At 42.1% G+C, this 27,117-nt stretch overlaps 1 long non-coding RNA gene across 1 annotated transcript; it reads left to right on the top strand.

Annotated features, from left to right (window-relative positions):
* On the top strand, window positions 1–26,305 carry LOC133153658 (uncharacterized). Its single transcript, XR_009714348.1, has 4 exons — window positions 1–177; window positions 9,580–9,669; window positions 23,297–23,369; window positions 26,125–26,305. It is a non-coding gene; the product is annotated as an uncharacterized LOC133153658 (long non-coding RNA).
* The last annotated feature ends 812 nt before the right edge of the window (window positions 26,306–27,117 follow it).

Below are 27,117 nucleotides of genomic sequence, written 5' to 3'. Positions count from 1 at the left end.
TTCAAATGCAGGTTATTCTACAAAGTGCACGCTGTGTCCATCCCATCCCCATCCTCAGCCCAGCCCAGCCCATTTGCCTTTTTCGTTATTTATTTTTCAACGGGATATTTGAGGGGATAGTGGTTGACGACCAGACACCACGGACCACTCACTTCTTTTGACTCACCTTTGTAGAAAGTAAGTAGAACTTTTACGTCTTGTTTTGGGAATAGAATAGAACTAGCGGTAACGGCGTTTGTGCACACATTGGTTTCGGGCGAAAACAAAAGTTTCGGGTTGTAAATGTCTTTTTTGGTTTTGACCCACTTTGAGATTGCTGAAATGATCTTCTAGAACCATCTACAGTACTTGACATATTTTAACAACAAATAAGAAATGAATTGTAGTCATCTCGTATTGTAGATGGCTGCGATGCGTCATTAAAATGACGTTATAATAACTCTATTTGATGCTGCATGTAGATGAAGTCGGATCGAATTGCTTAAATCGTCATTATATGTGAAACCAAATCCTATAGTTCCACTTCTAACGTCACACGCGGTTGTGCTATTTCGTCATCCGCATCACAAAGAAACGTGTGCATTTCTAGGTGCGTCTTCAAAAATGTGTTTTATTCAACTTTATTTTTTTAATAATGCGTTGTGATGACGTGACCTGTATTCATGCTTGTGCGCGCTCGTGGCAGGCCCGTTGTGGAGCCTTAATGAGCTGGCCTTTCTTTATTGAGCATTATAATTTACAATATGAAAGGGGGGGGGGTCTTAATTCAAGATTGGAGAGATATAACTAAACAAAAAATGTCTTCATGCTTTGTGTGCATCATATAGAAGATGGCACATTGTGGATGCAAGAATATAAGAGAATCCAAACATAGTGTTGGATTAAAAAAGTCTATTATTTAATCTATATGTCAAAGTGCATCATTTGGCTCCTTTTTACACCTGCCGAGTTAGCTCCGCCCACCTCCGACACTGGCGTGAGTGGGACCTCTTGGAAAGTGAATGACGTGATTGACAAATATAAATCTGATTGTCACTCACAAATTAAGAAATTTGATTGGTGTATGTCGTGTTTAATGGCATCGAAATGAACAAAAAAAGCAGCAATGCATGCCCAGGTGAAATAATTCTATCCCATTATTTTGCTCTCATACATTCTGAGATGTCCAGCCAACTACTCACACTTCCCCATGTGCACGGGGGGGAAACGAGTAATACACGGACACGTTGAAGGAGGCGACGGTGCCATTGTAGTCCACGCTGCGGATGCGCAAAAAAAAAAAAAAAAAAATGGAAGCGATAAGGATTTTGACGCATGGAACAGCAAGCGAGAGCTTAATATTGCTTTTGTAAAAGCAGCCTCTATATCGTCGCAGTTATCTCAATTTCCTCCATTCAAACGCAATACAGTCGCTCCCATCACGAGGTAAAATTAAAAAAAAAAAAATCTTTGCGGAGAAAAACGACGTGCGCGGTGCTGCTCGCCGCACAAGGCGGACGTTTTCCCTCCAGCGCGGACGTGTGCGCGGGCGCATTAGGAGGGACGAGGATGAGGAGGAGGTGGGGGTGTGATTTTGCATTCTTTTTTTTTTTCTTCATGACATCACCGTATTTAGATGCTCGTGGTCCGAGGCCTTTGACCTCACCGGGGTTGGTCCATATTTTGTCCAGCCTCCCTATCAAGCATTGGGGATGGCCCCTTTACTTCCACACTGCTTGCAGAGCGGGAGGGGAGCATGCTCACCGCCTGCACATGGGACCCTCGGGCTGCGAGGTTGCGAGGCAGCGGCTCTCCAGCTCTGCTGTAGGTTGGAGCTGCGCGGACGATCTGACTCTCACAAAGCAAGCTCGCGACTTCATAATCTGAAACATTAGCGTCCTTATTCCCTGCGCTGTGGTTGCACTTTCCACGGGGAAGTCGGATTTCCCTCCTCCTGCTGGTTCTCCTCCGGCCTCACAGGATATCTATGGCTGCTCCACGACGACTTAATAGAGGCGAACGAGTCTTTTGTGGGATTCGGGCTTATTTGCATTGCAGATGAGGGCCCCTGTGCAAGGATGACTGCACTCTATAGCCGGCCTGCTTCAACTCACTCATATTGCCTCATGTCAAGTGAATATAGCATTAACATTGGGATTATATTTCTTTTTTTTCTCAACCTCTTTGGCATGGAAGAATTTTTGCATCCTGTGTAGTGACCAGCAATGGCAAAAAAAGGGAATATAAGGCAGAATGTGATTTTCTAAAGGATGTCTTTTTTTTCCCCCCCTGCTTTAATTTATTTGAATTCTAAGAGATGGAAAGTTGGAGACCGGAGGCGGAGGTGTGCATGTGGATTATTGCAGAAGATTAGGAAGTGGGTTGTTATCTTTGGTTATCTAGCTGTATGAGTGTTCTGCTCGTCATAAAGCTAGATAACCGAAAGTAAAAACCACTTCCAGACTCATCGAGGACATGCACCATTTATTTATTTTTTTCCAATTTATTTTTCCTGGATTTGACACGTAAAAATCTATGTATTCAATGTAATTTACTGATAACTTTGTCATTTATGAGACAGTGTATATACGGTGCTTATATGCACACATCCTAATATTCGCTTGATTATATTTTACGGGGGAATTAGTTACATTTAGTGTATTTCTGCATGTTCGAGTCAGGTCAGGAAACGACGCTGGCATCCCAGAGCAAGGGCCTAATAATTAGGATGTATGAGGAGGGGGCTGACAAAAAAGTGGAGAGTTGGGGGGCTAGGAGGGATGAGGGTCAGGGGGTGTGAGGAGGACTGCGCTGGCAGAAGAGGGGGAGAGTGGCTGTGTTTGGGAGGGCGAGGGGGACTTAATTGATTCCGTTAACCGCAGTGCAGGAGATGTGAACGGCTGGACGATCCCATTCCCACGCTCGGTGGGGGCAAGTGGCAATGCCATGACCGGGCCCAATATGACAGGGCTTGGAATAGGGGGTGGGTGGGGGTAATAAATGTAGGGGGGAGTTGTCATGAAAAGATGTCAAGTGCACCCTACTCATCTGCATCCCCAAAGAAAGAGGGGAACATGGAGGAGACTAACGGTCTTTGAAGGCCTCACGCCTGCGCCAGTTGTATGCATAATGGCGTGGCCTCTACCTTAGTCATAGTCGGAGTGATTTTGAAAGAGTTGCACTGCATATGGCGCCACTTCAACACACTGCACTTAGACATTTTGGTACCTTGTGCAATTTGAATGGGGCTGACATCTTTGTATTGTGCATTGATGGAATTGGTCTTTTAATATCAGGCACGTCAAGATGTTTGTTGAATTTTGGCATTATGTACAGTATGAGGGTCAATAGAAGATCTAGGTAAATAAAAAATAAAAAAAGAATCGTGTGGTTGACACTTAACACTGTAGCATAATATTTTTCACTTTTATGTAGAAAACAAGGTCAGCAAACACCTGCGTTAGGGATCCCTGACACCCTCAAACTGAAAACAAAATTGTTTTTCTGTGATTGTTGGTGTGGAGACCTTTCATACAGATTTGTTTAATGACAAATTGCGCATTAAGTCATCTTTAATTGATTCCTCATTGTAAAGTTTGAGTGAACCATATTTTGACTCTTTTTTTTCATCATCAATTGGCTGAATTGGAAGTTTGCTCTTCAAAAGTCTTTTTTAGAAAAGCAGGTTATTTGCCTGAGAGAACAGTAGAGGAAGTTGGCCTGAGCTGTTGTGAGTAAAACAATCGGCACTGGTTAAGCGCAAGCATTGCTTTATGAAAGGGGTTAGTGTTCAAATTATATGGATGTGTGTGTGTGTGGGGGGGGGGGGGGAGGGGGGTCACTCTCCATGTCAACCCACAGCTCGCTAAAGCACTTGGCCTCCCTCACCGTCTGCACCATCATGTATTTGTTTTTACAATTCCGTTTATCCTTTTAAAATTATTTTGCACTTTATAAAAATAACCCTGCAGCCAGTAAATATTCCAAAGGATTCATCCCTGCAGCCAGCAAAAGTAATTGAATGGCGAGGTGTATTGTTACCAAGAGAGAGCAGCATCTCATCTCACACACTTGCAAGATCAGACTTGCTCAGTATGCTTCAATTAGCTTTCACAAATTAGCCTTGTGTGTGTGTTCTTCAATTTTAAACTCCTTTGTGCCTTTTTGAAATTGTTACTTTGGTTCATTTGGAAATGCGTGAATGTTCTTGCTACATATCTGGAGAGGCCATTTGCATATCCCGTATTAGCGTAAATCTGCCTAGCCATGCTTGTCCTTGCCCTTCTTGGTGGCCACACCAGCACCCTCATTAGTCGTCATATGATCGCAAACCCAGGGTGACCATGGAAAGTGTTTTTAATACTCATCCACCAGGGAATCGGCCTATTTTACATTGAATGCTTTTTTCTGTGCTCACACTATTCCACGGGGCGTTCGCCCACTGCAGCTTCTACATAATGTGGAACAGCCTTGGTTGAGTTCTCTCACGAAGCATATGAATAGCCCATATCTGGGTTGTTACATATTGTGTCAACCCCTTGCAATGTTTTTTTTTTGCAAAGTCCACATAGGTGGGGGAAGTGGTTGCTCAACAAAAGCTTTGACAAACATCTTCATTTTGACCCGGCCGTTTTCAGTTTTGCCTGTATGTAGCCCTGTGCCCACAGTTAGCTGACCCAGGCCTCTTCAGAGAGTGAGTCTGCATCACGTTGATGAAAGGGAACAATAGCCATGTCTCGTTCAACCACGTCTGTCTGTCTGGTCTTAAGCTGGCTCTCTCTCTCTCGCTGTCTTTTTTATCTATCTCCTGGACATGAACTTGAACTTGAGACAGGCAGCCAGACACCATCTGTGCAGCAGGGCTAATGAATTCAGTGCATTCATGGCTGCAGAGCGAGCCTAGGCCACCACCACCCATTGATGAGCAGATGACCCCTATAGTCTGAGTTAGCTCTTCATCACTAATAGAATTCAACAATAACAGCTGCTAGGAAGGCGACTTTACTTTGCTTGTCTGCTTGAGGGAAAAAAAAAAGAAAGGGTAAGTGCATGCGTAGTGATAGAACATGGCATGTGTCCGCACGTGCTTCCCGCTGATCAACGCGGTCGTCACGCATCCGCTCTATTAAAAGCACCGGCTTGCTCTTTTTATCGCCAGCGCCATTTTGAATTGACTGCCTTAATAATTGAAAGGTGTGCTTGTTTCCTCTGGAAAAAAGGGGCTAGTAAGTGAATGAGACCCCTAAACAAGCCAGGCACGATGTGAATTCCTGCAGGCCCTCCTCCTCTTCCACCGGCTTCTGTCACAATCACGGTCGCACGTACGCATGCGTACACACAATAAGGCTTTTTTCCCTCTGGTTGGTGTCGCCACGGCAACGGTAGGTGAGCTCACCGTGCGCACGGCAGCATCAGCCCCTGCCAATGCGGGCCAGGTTCCTGCTCTGCATGTGTGTGTTGCATGCCACCTCCCTGTTGTCTGAATTTAGCTCTTATGTTGGACTTTGAGAAGAAGTTAAGTAAGCATGGCAACTCACCCAAAAAGCATGTGACGCTCTCACTTGACTTTAAAGGACGTCATCCGCCGCCGTTGTCATACTTTGCAATAATCCAGTGAGGAATGCTGCAGTGTTCAGGCCCTTTTTAATGACATCATGCATGGCCACTTGACCGTCTTGTTACAAGCAGCGGGCATGCTGTGCTCTGCCATGCCGGACGAGCCTCCCCGTCTGATGATTGCGTGGCGGCGCATGGCCGACATGTTAGTCTTCTCGTCTTTGTATTGTCAAAGATGTGTTTTGGATGTCGGTAGGTTGTGTTTTTACGTGATTAGCAGAAGGATCTGGTTTAACGTAGGCTGTGTAAAATAATTCACTTTAAATTCATCGGTGAACCAAGCCTAGAACTTAAGCCTCGGGTCATTTGTGAGCATCGGAGTCACGTGCTTCCCACACACCGTCGATGCTCTCGTCCTGATTGGATGAAGTGATGATGAATGACAATAATAATCCATTTATTGTAATGGCATAAAAATAGCTTTTTTAAATCGGCATTTTCTCAACGTTGTATGAAGAAAAGTAACAAATAATATAGTTGATGGTACCTCGCCATTTTTCTAAAATAAATCTAGTTTGTCTTAGTGTCACTGGCCATGGTATTAGGCACAACCACAAATATTTAATAAAAGCAATTATAAAAACCCAGCCTTTTACATTTAACACTAATACTCTACTGGAATTTTTGTTGATAAAAATAATTTAAAAAAATATATACATTACAGTGATGCACAATCACAATGTGTGCCTAAAAATGCTATTTTTACATTCGGTTCTAAAGCTGGCTGCCATGCATGGCTTCTCATATGTCTGTGCTCCACTGACTTTTGATTATGCAAATACTATGGTGTATAAATAAATGAGTATAATTGCGCCACGAAATGCGTTTTCAATCGCCCTTGCAGATGAAAGGATGTAAATAATATATTTTCTGCCGCTGCATTATTCATCCTGGACTAATTACAAAACAGTAGCGCGTACACTCCCAAAATGCTATTTACTGAATGTTTTCACTATACTGTGTGTATGTCCACGATTGGTCTGTCCCATTGTCGTATTATACAATCTGTAAATATGCGAGTATCGTTTTTTTAACATTTGCAAATACGGAATGAGCTCCTCTCTGTATATCGTGGAAAAAAAAAATGTGGATGAAAAATGTAAAGCCTTATTTGTATTGAAAATTGGTTCAGGAAGGACTAACAGAAGCATAATAAATTCTGCAGCGGCACACGTGGAAAGCCGATTTCTCTGAAGCATGGGGTATGGAGGCCTGCTTACATTTGGCATGCAGCAAAGGATTTGAAAAATATATGATGGTGTTCACCATTTAAATTATACGGCTGCTTTGGACTGGAGGGCCAGTAGCACTGCTTATAGAATAGTGAGCAGGAGTTGCTACGCTCGCATTAGCATCTGGCCCTTTTATGTAAATTTGATGAGAAAGGAGTCATGCATATACGCCCGGGCGGGGGATGTTCTCGCCTTAATATCCTTATTAGAGGGCTGCGAATTAAATATTTATAACGCGGGGCTCGGGGTTGGGATAGAAGGGGGCCCGTCCCGCGTTGTCGTGCTGGAGGAAGGTAGCAACGGGGACTGCGAGGAGGAGCTTGGCTTTCTCTATGCGCCGCCTCAAGGTGCCACCATCTTAAGGCGTTTGGCAGTAGCACGTGCAAGGAGGGCAGACCTAAAATGTCCGCTGGCATACACACGTGCTTGCATGCGCATTTTCTATTGACGGCAAGGCGGAGGTCGGAATATTCAATTACAGCGGTCGGCTGAGGCTTTCATTTGCATGGATTAATGTGCCCGATTACCGTCACCTTCGAGATGCCAGTCTTTCGTGTATCTGTTCGTTAGCCCGCTAAGCTAAATGCTGCTATCGTGGGATTTCCAGGGCAAACCTGAACCCGATATTTTACAGGTTAATCTTTATTAGGTTTAAAAAAAAAACAAAATGGGCTTTTATTTGTGGAAAGAAAATAGCTTTCAAGTATGGTTGTATTATGAATTCTTATGTATTTTCAATGAAGTGTATTTTCACTAAATGGAAATTCTCCATTTTATAAATGACGACACTATCCAGCGAAGGAAATGACAGTATTATAAAAACATGTAAATCTGCCCTCTACTTTTACTCACCCTCTTACTGTGCAAAACACACACACACAGACGGAGGCCGACCTCCCCTATCTGTTAATTACCATAAAAGTGCTTGCTTAAGCCACGCACACACACACACACACACACACACAAATATATATATATAAATAGCACAAACACATCACTGAGTGAGATACAGCTAGAGCATTAGCATTTTCTTTCATCTTGAAGTGCTCCTAAGGCAATGTATAAAGAAGAATGTGCGGGAAATGATTCGACTTGAATTGTACCACACAATGCATCTATTTTAGAGGCACGCACACGTAAACGCAAGAAGACCCATCACATATTGAAGCGCCCACTATTTGATTATATATATTGAGTTTTGCAGGTTTCCGTCGATGTCACCGTGTTACATTTCTTCGGACCTTTGCATGGACGATTAAGTAGAAGTCGGTGTATGATCGCGAACGCATGCTGTCGAATTTCGCATGCACATTATCAACGTGACCCCCCCCCCCCCCCCCCTTTCTGCCATGATGATGAGTGGTGCAGGCGTGCTGCCAACAAAGAGACAATAATTAAACGACCGCTTGTTTGAGCCTAGCGCTTGCTAATGGATTGGTACTGGGAAGGAAATGAGACAGGCGGCTCGGGAGGGGGAGCCAGTTGTCAATGCAGACCTGGACTTATAAGAATAATGAAGCACTGAAGGCCACCTTCCATCTTCTATAATAACAAGTCTCCGCAGGTGTTTAGCCTTAGTTTAGTCCCCTGTTATATATGTTGACGAGACATTAACATCGCTACGAACTTGACAGTTTACCGTGGGGTGCATCGTTGCAATCTTGGAATTATTGGTGAAGGCCAGTATGGCCGCCAACCCGGTAAATAACGCACAGTGCATTGAATAGGGGCACGTTGGGGGTTGATGGGATCAAACATGCTACACCAGCTGCAAAGAGAATGAAAATTCAGGGAAGGTAAGGTGGGAGTGGAAAATGGTTCCCCCAAAACCCTGCCGTAGGGCTACACACACACACACACATACACACCCACACACACACACTTGGTGAGGTCGGCCCACAAGTCGAACATTACACCGGGGAATGAGAAGAATATATTTTAGATAAAGATGTCTGTCAGTATGTGTCATGTGTTGAAGTCTTTGCTCATCACAGTTTGGAATGTATTTGTTTTGGTTTTCTCAGTGTGATTTTTTTTTTTGATGATCTAAAACATGAATAAATGATTATTTAACCAAAAGGTATCATGTGGTGATGTTGTTTTGCACGTGCATCATATTAGAGATGACTCATAGTAACACAAAGGGAAGTGGTAAATCCTTGATTGCCATATTTCTGCTTAGATTTTCAAAATCGACACCACAATAAAAATATACAGTCAGTGGAAAAACAATATATTTTATTTTAACCCGGAAAAACGCGAACCAAAATGTTCCTTTTTGATAACGCTTTGCCACATCTATACAATCAAAGCAAAAGTACACCATATAATAATTTTATCTTACTAGCATCAAAATAACTGTGTTGGGACACTGGAAGCAAGGAAAATTATTAATTTGGTATTTCATTGGTTATCTTGTCAAATTGTTGTGTTAGCATTAGAATTAGCTTGTGTGCTAATACATTACTTTTCATCAAAGTTGTGTGGCAGTTGTGCAGAAATTAAGCACAATGCTGATTTAATAATAAATTGGTTAGCATTGCTTCAATCTTTGACCATGTTGTTATTTTTTAATAAGTGTAGTGACACTTAACACTTAAATATGAGCGGTGGGCCAAATATGATTCAAATACGTGTCAACAAGACCAAAGTTGGATTCGAAACCTTAAAACCACTTCCATTTCTTTTGCAAAATTGCCATTTTGCACAAAATGTTTTCCTTGTTAAACATCCTCATCTTTCATTGGTGCAGTGATGAAGAACCGGAGCTGCGGAGGACGCCATAAAGCAAGAGGACATCGATGTGATGTGAGGAATTTTCTTTTCACTGCACCTGTCTGAGGTAAGATCAAACTATCAAATCCATGTATGAGTTGAATTGCCAGTACAATTATATTGAATACATTCCAAAATAATAAAATCACATATTAAATATGATATAATATAGAAATCCTTCCATCCCAATTCCAAAAATTGTCATTTTGAATCCCAGTATAGCATGGTTGTTTTACCCCTTTGAAATGATCTCCAAAGTAATGACAGTCTCAAAAACGCATTTATTTTGTTGCTTTCTCTCGTGTGCTCATCTCTGCTGATGTGTGAGATGTGTGCTAGCCCGTGTGTGGAGGGCACGATCGGAGATGTTAGTTTTGGTTCAGAGGACATGGTGAGTGACTAAAGAACCGTTGCCCGCTTGTGATTGTGGGCACAATCGCATCCCGTGACCACTTGCGAGCTTTATGCTAACGTCTGGAAGACGAGGAAGCCGAACTCCATTGGACATAATCACAGTAACACACACACCCACAAATACAAATGTGCAGAAGTGATTTAAAAACATTCCCTGCGGCTGTAGAAATCCATGCAGTAACACTAATTGGTCTCATTTATGTCCCGTGGAGGACATACTTGGTTTTCAATTAGGCCCGTCCGTCATTATTACACGTTAAATTTGATGTCACTGAAGAGAGACAAATGGCTTTAATAAGTCCATCTGGTCAGATAAGAAATGTTTAGCGGTGGGTAATGTAGTTGTAGGTTTTGGGCAAATTTGAATATTAAATCGAGGAGACGCGGTGATTGTGTTGAAAGCTATACTGTCGATGTGTACAAAGAAATATACACAGCCAATGTTTCAATTATTATTACGAGTCCAAGTAACAAGATGGACCTCAATGGTTAAAGTTGAAACAAAAAAAATACATGTCACACACACACTTCCCACTTCTTTTTACTTAAAATAATAGTTGACCATCCCCACCTCCGGCCAGCTAGGAACAAACAAAGAGCAGCTCCCATATATTTATTTAATATTTGGAAATACGTGTGGTAAGATAAACAAGAACACAGAACAAAGGATGCCTAGCATGTCGTGAGTCTGAATGGATCCTACATCAACAAAAAAAATCTCAAAATCCATAATAATGAAATGATTCTAAAAGGAAAAAATAGTTTGAACAATTCTTTGTGTATTGTTTAGTTCTGCATCTATTTCTATGTGCATATTTCACGAAGGGATGACGTGCTTTAGCCACGCCGCATGCTGCCTATACTCTTAGCGATAACACAATGTCAATTACATGCAGAGGAACCTGCAAAAAAAAAACAAAAAAAAAAACATCCACACCCCTCATGCGCCATATTGTGATTTTTCTATGAGCATACAACTGTAGCTTTAGTAAAACTGTTTAATCAAAGCAGACACAACAGCAGTTAACAAACAGCATCTTAAAATCCAAGCAGATTTCAGCAGACTGTTTTTTTTTTTTTTTTTTCTTTCTTTCTTGTGCATCACCACACAAGCAGAACAAAGGATATGCACATTGTGAAATCATGCAAATGAATGCAAATCACTCGCAGCGAGGAATAGAGAGGGGAGGGGCGGGGCGGGAGGAGGTTGCACATGCAGAGAAGGATGCCAGTGACTTTGTATAGACAAGGTGTAGGACAAACCGACTCCGTGTCTACATTTTGCTATTTATTCAGTTGTGTAATTCTTCCTAATTATTAATCAAAATGCAGTTCACGAAGGAATTTAGCCATAAAAAAATGCTAGAAAAATAAAGCTGCCTGCTTTGTGCGTGTGTGTTAGGATGATGCAATATGTTGAGTGCACCAGTTTAGGAAAATACAACACCAAAACTGATTCAAATAAAACTCTTGATTTTTACAAGCCTGCGTTCAAATATAAACCTGCCTGTATATATTTTTACTGGAATTTTATCTACCCCCCAAAAATACAGCAGGCAAATCTATTTTCATCAATACAGAACGTGCCAAATCTATTTGGCTCTCTAAATGTCACTTCACATTTGTTATAAATAATACACCTTCACTTTTATGACTCGCACAACGTTGCGGCTCTGTGTAAAATGAGTTTTATTATAAACGCCTTATCTGTCTTGATATATTTGGCTCTTATGCTCAATTGCATATAATTCTGATAATAATACTATTTGCAATAAAATGAACATACTCTTCCAACAGTTGATGTGCGGATAACTGCACTAATCTATTTTTAACACATCATACACAGACAATTTTGGAAGGGGGGGGGGGGGGTCTGCGATCCCAGACAAGGCATTGACAATTGCGCATAATGATGTTAACATACCCGCATGTCTAATGGGGTGGATATTGCGACAGAAGCTGGCTGCTCCTGCAGTGTGTTGTTAAGGTGTGAGCGACACATGCGTACATAATGATGCATTAATTGCGGCCCGTGCCATTCGTCAGTGTTTGGGGCTCCTCGCCGAGACTACTGAAAGGCCCAGGATGTGATCGTTAATCTTGTCGGATTATGCGTGACCACGCCGTGCGCTATCTTCAAGTCTGCGAGCATTAAATTGTACACGCGGCTTGGAAAAGCAGCAATGTCCTCTCTAAATGCTAAGCTAATCTTTTTTAAAACATCTTTAGCCTCACTTAAGACCATTTTTTATTTGGATATTAATAGTACGATGATTCCACACCTTTTTCCGACACTCAACTTTCAGATCAATGTTAGAATTTCTGCACACGATTTATTGTCTAGTTTGTCTGTGTGGCTTTATTAAATGCACCCCCCACACAACCACACACACACACACACAGTTGCTTTTTTGCAACTTGCCTCTTAATAGAAAGGCACCAAGGCGAAGGGGAGGGGAAGTGCATATGAAAATGGAGGGCATGCAGGAATCATAAAAGATGGAAACAGAAGGGGCACAGAGAGCATACACCGAGAGGGACAGGCAAAAGATGAAGCTCATTTTCCGTGGGCACCCAGTGGCGTCTGCATTGCAGATCGCTAAAATCCCCCCCCCCCCCCTGAATGCGTCCCTGGGCTCAAGGGGGTGGTTTGGGGGTGGTGGTGGTGGTGGGGGGGATGGGTTTATGCTGTCTCTGCTTTGGTACACTTTGTTTTTTCCGCCCTCTTTTCCTCCCCCACTGAAATATATTTTCTGTCTGCATCAAATGTCAAGTTAATTTCCTGGGTGCTATGAGCGATATGTCCTCCCCTTCGGTATGTGGTGCCGAACGTGCCACTGTGTGTGTGTGTGCGTGCGTGTGTGTGTGTGCACGTGTGTGTTTGTGTGGTGGACAGGGGCATGGCAAAAAGAGAGATGAGGGTTGCTGAGGGTAGCTTCAGTACAGTATCTATAAATTGGCTCCCTATGAAGGGCTGGAAAAGTGTGTGGAAGTGCACATGCATTGATATATTCATGTGTGTATGCGTGTGTGTGTGTGTGTGTGCTAGTGTGCAAAATATGATCCAATTATTAATAGATGCTTTTGTCAGTGCTCCTGTTCCCATCTGCCCGTCCTTATTGTGCATTCATATGTACAGCTCCTTTAAAGGTTCATTTGAATTGAATTGTGCATGCACACACACATACGCACACACACACGCATAAATGGATGCTTGGTAATTCAATACAGTGGCAAAAAAAAAGCAAAAAGTATTTTGCAACAAAGCAGAGTAGTGAAATTTGCTGGAGCTTTCTTATTAACTGAGCTGCAGCTCGTAGTCGCCAACAAGAAGGAAAACTTATTTGCCAGTATATTTAACAATTTTGCTTGGCAAGTGATGTCTTTGAGGACCTCCACGGTCCCCAATTCCAAGATGGATCAATTGTAACATATGCCCACTGCCCAGTACACTTCCATGACTTTCTGACCTTTATCAAAAATTGTGCCTTGATTTGATTGTCAGCATCGTATCAATTCAATCGCAAGTCGGTAGATTTTCAAAGATGTGTCGTTTACAATGTCGATATCTGCACTGCATCAAACTTAGAAATGTGTCTTTGATTATGGTCACCTCATTTGCAGAGTGGCAAAAATGTTAGGAACAGCTATGGTCTAAATAAGTAAGATAAGCTATTGCTAGGCTATTTTAATAATAAATAAATAAATAAATAAATAAATAAATAAATAAATAAATAAATAAATAAATAAATAAATAAATAAATAAATAAATAAATAAATAAATAAATAAATAAATAAATAAATAAATAAATAAATAAATAAATAAATAAATAAATAAATAAATAAATAAATAAATAAATAAATAAATAAATAAATAAATAAATAAATAAAATGGTTTTATAATTCTATATTACCTATTTTATATGTAATACCGTCATTTTCGGACTATAAATCGCACCGGAGTATAAATCGCACCAGCCATAAAATGCCCAAAAAAGTGAAAAAAAAACATATACCGTATTTTCCGGCCTATAAGGCGCACCGGACTATAAGGCGCACCTTCAATGAATGGCCCATTTTAAAACTTTATCCTTATATAAGGCGCACCGGACTATAAGGCGCACCATTAATGCATCATGTCAGATTTGTAATCCAAATCAAATCATTCTCCATTTTATCTTTTTTATTTCAACTTCAGACGAAACAAATTACTTTATAATCATAAAATAATGATTCATAGTCTTCAGCGGGCCACTTATGATTGATTTCATGACACAATACTTTGGGCCAGTTTGAATTTAGGAATTTGGTCCATATATAAGGCGCACCGGACTATAAGGCGCACTGTTGGTTTTTGAGAAAATTTTAGGTTTTTAGGTGCGCCTTATAGGGCGGAAAATACGGTATATGTATATAAGTCGCTCCTGAGTATAAGTCACCCCCCCCCACCCAAACTATGAGAAAAAACGCGATTCATAGTCCGAAGATTACGGTACTATATATATAGTATACATATATATTTATACTTTCTAGAAATAACGCATTGTTTCCTTTTTTGCATGCAGCTGTGAAAGTGTATGAAAGGAAAAGTGTGTCGTAACGTGTAAAAAAAACCTTCTTGCCAAGGCGAGCAGTATGCATTTGTCACTCTTCTTTATGCTGATGTATGCTTCTGCCTCGCACACGTCGCATCCCATAACCCAGAAAAATTACACCGGTCCCACCTAATTGCGCATATTCATGACGCTGCTTTGCATAGAGCTGCTAGCATATTTCCGCAAGAAGCCGCAAGCGCTGAGGGATGCATGCGAGTGAAAGAGCTGTCAATCCACTGATTCACTACGTCTCCGCCACAAGCATCCGTTTGATAACCCTCCCTCCATGCCTCCATCTTTTTTTTTTACTTCTTTTATATGATCTGAGGCCATCACCCAAAAGAATTTCCTTTTATTTCTTGCAGTCAGTCATACTGCCATTGCCTGCAGCTTGTTCAATTCTAATGTGGATTTTAAATCACGAAATTAGCTTCACCAAGGTCGTCTGGTTGTTTCGTGTCCAATTGCAATAATCAAAAACAATCAATGCAGACTGTTTTTTTATTTTGTTGAGCATTTTCATCCAATAGACTTTGGTGACTATGTCAATAGATTTGCAACATGCATAAAGGATGTGCTTTTAATTACAGACAAGGGAAGTAGTGTCGCTCCAAATAACTGATGAAGCCTTTTCCCTACGGCTCATTGTAGCACTTGTGAAAAGGACTTCATCACACTCGGCCTTGCGGTAATGAAGGAACGCTTTTGGCTGTGCTGATGCACGGGTAAACAGCGATTGTTTCACAACGGGCTTTCCAAACATGGCCAACAATGTGGCCATTGTCCCGCCAGCTCTCATTAGGACGAGCATCGCGGAAATTCTGAAGGGAGCTGGGTGAAAATGGGGCAAGAAGGGGCGTCAAAAGTGTGTGTGTGGCTGCATGTGTGTGTGTGTGTGAAGCTGGCAGAAGCAGAGGATGTCACAGGGAGGTTTTGAAAAGGGAAGAAGGCACGACGTGTACGTCCGCGTCCGTACTTCCATTCCGTACTTTGTCCATTTGGGAAGGCGAGGGATGCTTTGGCAGTCATGCCACCTTTACGTCACCTTCTCCCACCCGGTGCAGAAGAGACGAGAGGAAAGTGAGGAAGTAAAAGAGGCCTGGGTGGGGGTGAGCGAGGGAGAAGGTGGGGGGGGGGCAAGAAACAAGACAAAAGATTTTTTCTTGCTTCCTGGCTTAATGAACACGGGTGAAGAATGCTCACAATAGAATACATTATCCTCGCGTTAGTAGAAGCAATCAATTAGCAAAAGAAAAAAAAATACTTTTTATTGTGTGTGTGTTTATGGGTTCTGCCTCATTCCCAGTTAAATTGCGTGACCTCGCTTGTCCATCTTTGCCACATTTAACGCCAGCGGTCGCAACAATTGCTAGGCAGGATCCGTGAAGAGTGAGGCGACGCTAATCTGCCGCGATATGAAGTTGTTTGTCGATTTTGATTGACGCTATCGGTGAGACGTTTGCGTTTTTCTTTGCTTTTGTGCTGCAAAATAATTGGTTACCTCACTGACCTACTTCATAGAGGCAAAATATTTGTAACAATACGGTGCAGTGCATCTTGGCCATAGGTGTCAAACCCAAGGCCCGGGGGCCCGCCACATCATTTTATTTGGCCCGCGAAGACAAATTGTGCAACGATTTCATGTGTCAAGACTAAAATTACAAATTGTCTTCACTTTTAGAAAATTGCTAGGAATTATTAGTACCATTCCATCTTTCTAAAATATTTGAAGTTTTTACTTTACTTCACCTGATCTCGGCATTATTATCTTCTATTTCTTTCTACCACTCCTGTATTGGATGGCATTCTCCCCCATTCTGACTGGTAAGCCTTACTGGGAAAATGGCCTCTGACAACTAAAGTTGTACTAATGCTGACAATTGCAGACAAAATTTCCCCACAGGTCCTATCAGCAATTCACATGGCATTTAGATGAATTTTTCTTTATCCGTTTTGTTCCATATTTTCTCCTTTTAGTGCGTGTCATCTAGAAAAATAGCACCCAGATAATGGCGGCAATCTATACTGGCCAAAAGGCAAAATCTATTCTGACGACGAGTTGTGAGGTTAACGTCATCCTCGTGATTATTATTCGTCAAACATTTTAGCTTTTCTCACAAACAATAGACAAAAGTAATGAAGTCATGCTAAAATCAATATCCGACCCCAGTGACAGATTCAGCCATGCTACCGTGTCTGATTTTGTTTGTGTTTACAATTTACTGTTTGAATCCCAACTGCAACATAAAGCTACACAAACACACAAAAGGAAGCAAAAGTAGGCTCCTGGATTTGTGGACAACATGCGATGAAAAAGCACTTCAAAATAATACACGATGATTAGAAGACACATCCCTATGTCCATTCAAGGGATCTGTAAAGTATTTGATGTCGGAGTGCATTGGGAGATGTATTTTGTTGCTCTTCAAAGTGCCTCAGATGGGTGCCGGCTAGTCTTTTGACCTTTGCCGAAAAGACGATGAATGGCATTTCCCGTACGTTGTGTGTTTGTATTGCCTTAGTGTGGATTGTTTGAAATCGTGTCTTGCGCTTTGAAGGTTGAAATTTGGCTCGGATTTTGTGATTGGTCAATAGACTCCTCTTTTGATGAAGTTGTTGTGTCACCTCTAAAATCATCAACCAATTCAAACCCCGATTGTTTTGAGGGGACACACACCGGAAGACACTTACGAAATAGCCGCCTAGCCAAAACGCATTTGTAGCTAGGCGATTGCAAACGTATACTCGACGAATGCAAATAGCTGCAGGTGGTAACCTATGAAAACACGATCATTTAGTTGTTATACAAATATTGTCAGGCTGCTATTATGTACTGTAGCTTTTTTTTTTTACTTGCTCCAGATTGCCCCGCGTTGTTAACCTTTTACTTGACAGGACTATTGTTGCCATTGAATGAGTTCTTATTTTGCTTTCTACTTAGTGAAGAGTTCGGCTGCATAGAAATAATACACTTTTTTTTTTCTAAATCACAGTAAAGGTGAGGTAGAGTGGGAAGCCAGGCTAAAAAGGGGAGTAGCAGCAGTGGGTGTGATTAGCTCCTTTGTTGGCGGTCCGTTGAGCTTCATTGGCCGCGGAGAATAGCTTCCTAACGAAGCCAGCCAAGCTTGGACCAAACTTTGTACTGAAGACAAACTAAGTTATGGTGGTCCGGCGGCGCGCTGGAGGCGAGACAACTGATATTCAACGCCTGGACATATGGTCCCCCCCCCCCTCTTTCCCACACCAGGGCCTCCAAAAAGCCATTTTCTCATATATGTGAGTCTCTACATCTGGGTGGATGGACATATTTATTTCTGTTCCTTTTCACCCATTGGACCGCAAAGAGAAAACCAGAAGGGAAGCAGAGGCTAGTGACGGAAAGTCGAGGTTGTTGATGCTTAGTAGATGCGACAGACGAGAGAAGGCTGCGGGCTTTTGTCTCTCCGAATGACCCCGATTCAGAATCCTCAGCGACACATGGCGCAAGAGCTGAAGTCAGCGAGCGAACGACACCAACGACGCCGTTTATTTCGTAACGTCGACGTGGAAGATTCGCCGGCGTTCACGCGTGGGCGCATGGGAGCGAGCCTAATTGCGGTTTGAGGCTAATTGTTTGGGTCACGGTGGGAGCGTGGGGGACAGGCGGCTTCCGCGTCTCACCAGCCAAGCACTCGGTAACTGAGCCGGCAAGGGGGAGAATGGGCCCACTTCAGGGCCACACAGCGGGCTCGAGCAACACTTACTTCTACCGGCCAAACTGTCAGCCAGAACAACTTCATTGTGCCCAAAATTGGAGTTGAAAGCAAGGCAGAGACTTAGGAGGGAGGGAGGGAGGGAGGGCTTGCCGTGAGGAAGAGTGAGGGAAGGATGCGGAGACAGAAGAGCCCAGAGAGAGGGGGTCTGTGGGAAACTGTGGGACTGGAAAAGGGGGAGTCCCGGAGAAGGTGCGAGTTCTTTTCAGGGAGAAGATTTCCCAGGAGTTCTACACAGGAGAAAAAGAAGTCACTTAAATGCAGGCTTGCCAGAACGTTCTCAGCCCAAACTAACATCACAACGTCTTTCATGAAACCCAACTTGAACAGTCTCCCCAAACTTTTGAACGGTAGTGTAAATATTATTATAATAAAATATTATGAATTAAATATTATAAATTATATCTTATATTTGTATAAGATTATATATAATCTATGAATATAAGTATACATATATATTATAAGATTTTTTTACACAGAAGATCAAATAAATAATAAATATATACACTACCGTTCAAAAGTTTGGGGTCACCCAAACAATTTTGTGAAGTGTATATAATATAAATAAATAAAAGAATGTAAATAAAACAGCTTTTTAAAACTTTTTCCCCTTTCAATCCAATCTTGGTTCCCAAGTTGAATCCGCTAAATGTGAAAAAGGTACCAATTTGCTCTAAAGTCAAAAGTAAAGCATAAAAAAGGGTGAGACATCATCATACCCATCAAGGTAAAATAACATTTTATCCCAGACTTTTGCATAAGCCTCTCGGGGATATAGTCTGACACAAAAGCAATCCCGATAAAGTGCTTCACGTCACCGTTGTCTCCGATGTGGCTTCACCCCATTCAAATTCATCTTTCCACTCTCGAAAATGATACACACGGCAAAAGACTGAAGAAGTTTACTTTGTTACACTGAGTTTAGGCAGATAAGGAAAGTCTGCCGCATCGCAGTGTGGGCGAAGGTGTGTGCGTGCGTGTGCACGTTTTGCATGTGCAGTCTTTTCCTGCCAGCCGCTCGTATGCGAATGGAAGTGAAATGCTGCGAGAGCGCACACGCACACACACACACAAACACACGTTTGATCCAGAGAAAGCCCTGCAGCTCCCAGAGACCTAACAAAAGGCCTCCTCTATCCATTGTATGAGCTGTGTGTTTCCCAGGAGAACCCAGCAGCCACAGCCAGAGAAGAGCCCGAGATCGCTTTCCCTTAACATAGCTGTTTTTTTTTTTTCTTCTCGCTCTCGATGGTCCAGCACAACAATCTCAAAAGAACCAGCCTTAAGATTTTTGAGGTACAAGACGCTGAATTTTGGGGGGGGTGAGCGTCCTGACAGATGAACAGACAGACAGAGAGCGGGCATTCCCAGTGCACTCTTGTGAAAAGGAATATTTAGGCGTCTCGTCGACTTGGATATCCGCTGGTGGTTGGGAAGGGAAAATTTCCTCCTTGCGCTGACAAGCTCACCTAGCAACTCATTTCTACGCTCAACTACTGAACCAGATCCGAGCAAATTGCCAGTCTCTGCTTCATTAGCAAAATCTTGGAAAGTTCAAAAGTATCTGTATGCCGAGCTGTTCTTTCCAACGTGTGACGGGACCAAGACAAATAATCGGAGGGAATCCTTTGATTTACCGTTTTTTTCCATGTATAATGCGCAAAATTTAACTAATTTATTGTCCTAAAATCTGGGGTGCGCATTATACATGGGTACAAAATATATATATTTTTTTCTTTTTTTAATCCGGATATGATACGGAGGCCGCCATTACACATGCGCTTGCACAATGTACTCTACACGAATCCGAAAGATTTCTTCGCTATCGAGTTTGCTAGCGCATGCGCAGTGATACTGACCGGCAGAATAACATCCGGTTGTTCCCAAAGATGATCTTTTTTCTGAAATGATTTTACGTTTACGGACTTAAGTAGGAGTTAAAATTTGGGCGCGTATTATACATGGAAACAGGCTTTTTTCCAGCATCAACATGCCATTTTTAGGGTGCGTATTATACATGGGGGCGCGTTATACATGGAAAAAAACGGTATATTGGAGAATTTGCGAGATGGGGAAATTGTTATCTCAGCTGTACGTTACGGGTGATTTTTGTCGGCCGTGCGATTTGTAGCGTTGCCAGCTACCGGCCGTAGTTGAGTTTTTGCGTATCTTCTTTTACGTCCGTTAGCCTTTATTTAACCGGCTCGCTCCCACTGAGATTAAGAACTTCTTTTTCAAAATATAAAACTGAGAAGTCAGTAAGGGGCAGTATCCAGCTTATACGTTGCAAGATTCCGCCACCTCCATGCATCACTGGAGGGTTTTTGTTATCTCCCAAACACATGAAGGGAAATGTGTTAAGGTCGAAGGAAACTAAAGTTGAACTTTTTTTTTTTTCTTTAACTGGAACTGGAGTAATAATATAGGTGGAAGGAATTCACGCCAAAGCAGAAGAAAGCCTACTCGAACATCTAAGCTTTATTTGTGGCTTTTACTGTACATTCAATTGCGATTTAAATTGCAGTCATAGCGGAAGTTGATTTTGATGATGTCGGCCATGAACTCGCTCAAGCCGGCAGCTGAAAACAAACATGCTAGTGTGATAGCATCTAATCTCTCCAGCAGCACCATTATCGTCTAAAATATCACCTTTCATGCCCGCACTCACACACCCTCCCAACTCGACCTCCTCCCCCCTCCGCCCCCTTTGCACACCCTTTGAGGTAAAGCTTGTGTGTTGAGGATGGGAGTGAATGTAAGCCATTGTTGTGGTGAAACTGAACTCTACAGCCAGTTGTTTCATCCTGTTTTGGGCTTCTTTTTTATTTTATTTTTAAACCATCACATCAGCTGAGAGGCCAAAATACTTTGTCTACTCTTACTAAGAATAATCGTGAGGTATTCAATGCATAGTCAGTCAGTAGATTTGATCGCTTAAAAGCTGAGCGTCAATTCGCTCATTCACTGCCATTGATGTCAAATATTCATTTAAACTATTTGGCACACATTTTTATGGCCCATTTGATATCACGGTCTTGCACACACTGTGCATGCAGATATCCACATCTTCCCAAAGAGGTAAAGATTAAGAGTAGGAGGCGGAGGGTTGCTGGAAAGATGTTTTGGAGGCACCTGTCTGGGTCTCCACCTCATTTCAGAGGTGAGAAACTGTACTGTCAGTTTCATAAGAATAATTGACACTTCAAGTTAGCCTTCCAATCAAAGGGGATTATTTTTCCTCCAGCATATATGTGCAGTCATACTGGAGAATATGAAAGGGAGGGCAGAGAAGAGGTAAGGAGGGGGACACATCATAAAAGCTTCACCCTTTCATTCCTCCATCTCAAGAGTAGAAGAATTATTTTTAGTGCATGTACTGTATACCCCACATAGACTTGAAGTGGCTTTTGTAAAAAGTTACAGCTCAGTAGAGCCAATTGGGATGATGTCATGTGCACGATTTATTCCTGCTTTTGTGCCAGTGAATACAGGCTAAGAAGTGTGTGTGGGGGGGGGGGGAGTGAAGGTTTGCCCACATTAAACCATTAAAGCAAGTGCGATGTTGAATTATTGATTATTGCTAATGAAAAGGATCAGTTCAGGATGAACTATGGGCTTAACCAAAGCCCCTAGGCTAACACACCAGCACTACCCCTCCCCTAAGGCGCACGCACGCACTCACACATACATAGTTCCTCTGTTCAACATCTATCTTGGCTTGTTTGCGAAAAGATTTTTTTTCTGCCACTTCTTTTCTCACTCTGTCCCACTTTCCGTTGGATCATTGTCCAAACATTGCAAAAACACGTTGGCCGTAATCAATTCCAAAGTCAGAGAGTCAACCAGCAGAGCAGAGAACAGTTGTAATGCTAAGCCACATTTCAGGGAGAATAGGGATTCCGTATGGGGGTGGGGGGGGGGGGGGTGCAGGAGAATCGGCGCCAACCCCTCGGAGGCGCTCAGCAGCATCCCCCCCGCTCATAGGATGGCAGATGTGTCTGGAGGTATCCATGACAACACTGCTGTATGCCAGGGACATACCACAATCGAGTTGGCGCTGATGCATGTTTGCCCCCCCCCCCCCCTTATTCTAATATTTCTATTTATATGTGTGCGTGCACAAATGCATTAAGGCCCACAACTCAATCACATTAATATTCACTCAGTTGCTAGAAGGGCCCGTCATACATTATTTCACCCAATGACTTAATATTTACTCACGTTATGCAACTACCGTAATTTTCGGACTATAAGTCGCGTTTTTTTTTCATAGTTTGGGTGGGGGGGGCGACTTATACTCAGGAGCGACTTATATACATATATATGGTTTTTTTTTCACTTTTTTGGGCATTTTATGGCTGGTGCGACTTATACTCCGGTGCGACTTATAGTCCGAAAATTACGGTAATATGAATCAATATCTGAAAACATCGTTGTTGTTTTTTTTCCAAAAGGACAGATGGACATAAATTTGAAGGGCACATGACATATAAAAATGGGATGTAAATCAATTGATCAAACAACTTCAAGTCAATATAAGCATGTTCAAACTACAAATACTTACTGTTTTTTTTTTCTTTTTTTATATATATATCTTTAAATGCACCTTCCAGTCCCCCCCCCCCCCCCCCACACACACACACTCTCTCTGAAGCAGATCCTATGGGAGCATATTTTTAACCCTGACAGCCCTGTGCATTTTCTGAGAGGTTAAAGGGCCGAATGGTGAATCAAGTAAATAATTCACAACATCTGAGACTCTTTCAGTGTAACGTCAGCACCGATGGGGGGAGACCAAAACAGAGACTTACTTACACACTTTAAGTTTCATTTGATCCAAACTGGACTTTGGACTCAACTCCAGAGAACCAATCACAGCATTTTCTCTAAATTTACGAATGCGTAAAATCTGATGTCTTTTCTTTTTTTTTAGGTTTGATGAAGACCTCCTGTATTGCCGCCACTCTCCAGCCTGCCACGTCGAGGATATCCAGCAGATCGCAAAGGTGACTTTCCCCCTTCCGTGCATTACTGTTTCTGCCCTCTTTTTTATGTGGGCTATATTTCAAAGACTCCGCCTCTATGGATCAGCAGCCTCTGCATCCCTTTTACCGGAGAATTCACCACGGAAGCGTCCCTCAGACCTTTTTGAGTGACGTTATTCGTGTCAAAGCGCTGATTGAAGGAGACACGTGGAGAAATGCTGTGCTAATGAAATCATCTGACCCACATCCTTTAATGTTATCCAGTTCTCCAAAGACACAGAAAGGGCATTTATACAGGTAAACCATGGCTGGTCCCCGAAGTGAGAAGCATTCATTATTTACTACGAGACACTTAGCACATAATGCACTGCTTGGAGCATACAAAACATAGAGCCTCCTCTGTGCTGACAAGACTATTGTTTTTTTTTTTTTTCTGAACATGTATGTTTCCATCCATACTGACAGATGAAAAAGAATATGTCTCCCTGAGGTTGAGAGGAACTGACAAAGGTAGAAAGTGGCGTGGTGAAGAGATGTCTTCTCTTCCTTGTGTGCCAGTTTTATTTTTGACTTGCTTGGCAATTCATGTGCATCTTCTTTTTGTGCTTCTCCTTTATTCTGCTGTAAAAAAAAAAAAAGAAACCTTCAGAAGTGCTTCCACCATCACTAAAGCGTCAAATAGAACTGAAGAAAAACAAGCCCAGTGTTGCTTCTCCTGCAGCCACCATGTTTCACCAAAGCTATGCTGATTCTAGGATGTTATTGTTTTGCTCCATGAAATCATTTGGAATCACCTTTAATCCAGATGGAGGTACTTGTAAAAATCATTCAAACATCAAGAAGTCCAGTTACCTCAGTTGATTACCACGAATGAGAATCTACATAGACGTCATCCGTCAGCTGCTATCGGACGGACGGACGGACGGACGTGCGACGAGCAGGCACGGTCTGCCACTTGACTCGTGTGAATTGGCTGGCCTTCATCTTTTTTTGGAAATGGGCTGAGTTTGCCCGTGAATGGCCGAGGGAGCCTCCGCCTGCCAACCCTGAACACTTTTGTTCTGTCAGCTAAGCATCAGAGGCATTTGCGGAAAAAAGAAAGCCTAGCCGCAACACTTTCTGGGGAAATGAGGGCAGTTGCTTACTTATCATGTGCGGGGGAGTGACTTTCGGTATTTCAAGTTCACGACGAGATAAATCTGGTTTGAAGTGAACCCGCTAGGAAATGTTGAAGAGAAGGTAATCTAAATTGATGTTGCTCTGCATCAGCTGTTTGCAGACAAGGACGTTGGAGATATGGCGGTCATATTTACTGATTTTCTCCCGTGTTGTAAGAAGCGAGGCATTATATTTACATTGGGCCTAAGATTCCATAGTTTCAGAAAACAGAAGTACCGTAGTTTTCGGATTTTAAGTCGGACCGGAGTATAAGTCGCACCAGCCAGAAAATGCCCCAAAAAGTGAAAAAAAACATATATATGTATATAAGTCGCTCCTGAGTATAAGTCGCCCCCCCCACCCAAACTATGAAAGAAAAACGCGACTTATAGTCCGAAAATTACGGTATAATGTTGCTTGGAGGGAAGTGAATGGCAGGTGTGTTGGAACTAATTGAGGAAGACTTGGTGATGCGGGTGGCACAGTTGGAGGTCCAAAGCCAGGCGGGAATGTCAATTCCATAAGCGGTCTCACCCAAAATTAAGACGTGATGGACCAAGCGCTGTGGTTCGATCACAACTAACTGATGAATAAGTAGCTTTGAAATCAGTCGAGTAAAAACTGGTCAAACATTTTTAAAAAATGAATCGTCATAGAAATTGCTAGCAATAGCTGTAGTTTTCAAAAGTGACAACACGGTCGATCCATAATTTATTCGCGGGCCACATAAAATGATGTGATGGGCCGTATCTGGCCCCCGGGCCTTGAGTTTGAAACTTATGTTCTAGAGGATATCATGTAAGACAATACATGTGAGAAGTGCAGCGGGAAGAAAGAGAGAAAAGTGAGGTGGGGGTGCGGAAGGGGGCTAATGTCCGCCGCTATTGTTGGCCTTCAAGTTCCCTCACAGCTCATGAAGGCCTTTCATTGGAGGATCTTACTGTGAGCCGCGACGTAAGTCGACTAGTTCTTCCCCTCCAGACAGAATAATACACACATTGCATTCACAGTCACGGTTGACATGAGTCTCAGGTAGCGTCGAAAAGGGGCGGAGCATGTTTGAGAACTTCTGTGGCAAGTTTAGCTGAGGCAAATTAAACTTTACCATCTACAACATATATACACTACCGTTCAAAAGTTTGGGGTCACAAAATTGTTTGGGTGACCCCAAACCTTTGAACGGTAGTGTAAATATTATTATAATAAAATATTATGAATTAAATATTATAAATTATATCTTATATTTGTATAAGATTATAAATAATCTATGAATATAAGTATACATATATATTATAAGATTTTTTACACAGAAGATTATATATATAATCTATAAATAACTATCTAAATAAATATATACACTACCGTTCAAAAGTTTGGGGTCACAAAATTGTTTGGGTGACCCCAAACTTTTGAACGGTTGTGTATATATATACAAAGCACGTTTTTTTTTCCTGAAGTTGACTATTGATGATTTTTTCTTTCAAATGAATTTTTCCTGTCATGAGTTTTCCGTGCTAACATAGGTTAGCGGTGCGCTCGGAAGTTTGGTTGTGTATGCCTGGTTGGTTTATGTTCAATCCAGAATTTATTCAAAAATTTCCCCATTTGTCTGTTTCAGGTGTGCCCCTTTCTGCACAACAACTGGAAGAGAAGACGTCATCTGTGCTTTTTTTTTTTAATATCAATTTCAGCTTCTTGTAAATGATTGCACAACATATTGTGAACCTGTGCTGATGAGAATCACTGTACCGCTGTTTATATTTTCATTAAGAAATTAGGTCAAGTTGACTGTTTGTCTGTTGACGGCAAAATAAAAGCACTTTTCAAGCCAGAGATGTTTCCTTGAGTCTTCAAGAACAATGAGCTTGACATCGTCGGGTCTTGTTTGCTGATGACGGGGAGCACGCACGCTGATAAAAAGCTGCGGGGTTGATCAAAGCATCCGCATCAAACTGATGCCCGACACTTTGGGGTTTATCTGACGGGGAAAACTCATAAAACATTTCCCAGCCTGCTTGTGCACAATAAATCCTCCGCCTTGTAAATCAAATGTACCAACGTGTGCAATATGAGCAACACCATCTGAATATTTTCTTCTTGTGTCTCCAATCACATGCATATATATATATATTTCATTGCATTTCTTGTATTTCCTTTGTGTTTTTTGGGAAGGGAAAAGAAAAAGTATGACGCGATCCAATCTAAGAAGATCAAAAGTAGGTTTGAGAAATTGTTTCATATGAGAAAGGCGCATAATTTTTCCTGCTCTTCCCTCCATTCATCTTCATGTGCCTCTTCATTTCCCCTCTCCTTTCCCGAACCATATTATTCTCCCCGTCGCTTTCTACTTAACATTAATCCTCGCTATCATTCTCTCTCCTTCTTAGCCCAACTTCATTTCCTTTGGCGACATCACTCCTCCCTTCTTTTTTCTCTCCCTCCCTCCCTCCCTCCCTCACTTGTCTTGCTCTCCCTCTCAGATGTCACATCAGACGCTCTTGTCTTCCCCTTGCCCTGTCATCACATTTTTCACACAGCCTCATCCCTTAATTGGGCCTGGATCATCATATCGTGTTGAATAGCGAATCGCAAGCAAGGGATGAAAGATGGC

The sequence above is a fragment of the Syngnathus typhle genome, linkage group LG5 (genome assembly GCF_033458585.1).
Source record: "Syngnathus typhle isolate RoL2023-S1 ecotype Sweden linkage group LG5, RoL_Styp_1.0, whole genome shotgun sequence".
Taxonomy (NCBI): domain Eukaryota; kingdom Metazoa; phylum Chordata; class Actinopteri; order Syngnathiformes; family Syngnathidae; genus Syngnathus; species Syngnathus typhle.
This window is presented reverse-complemented; position numbering and strand designations above follow the sequence as displayed.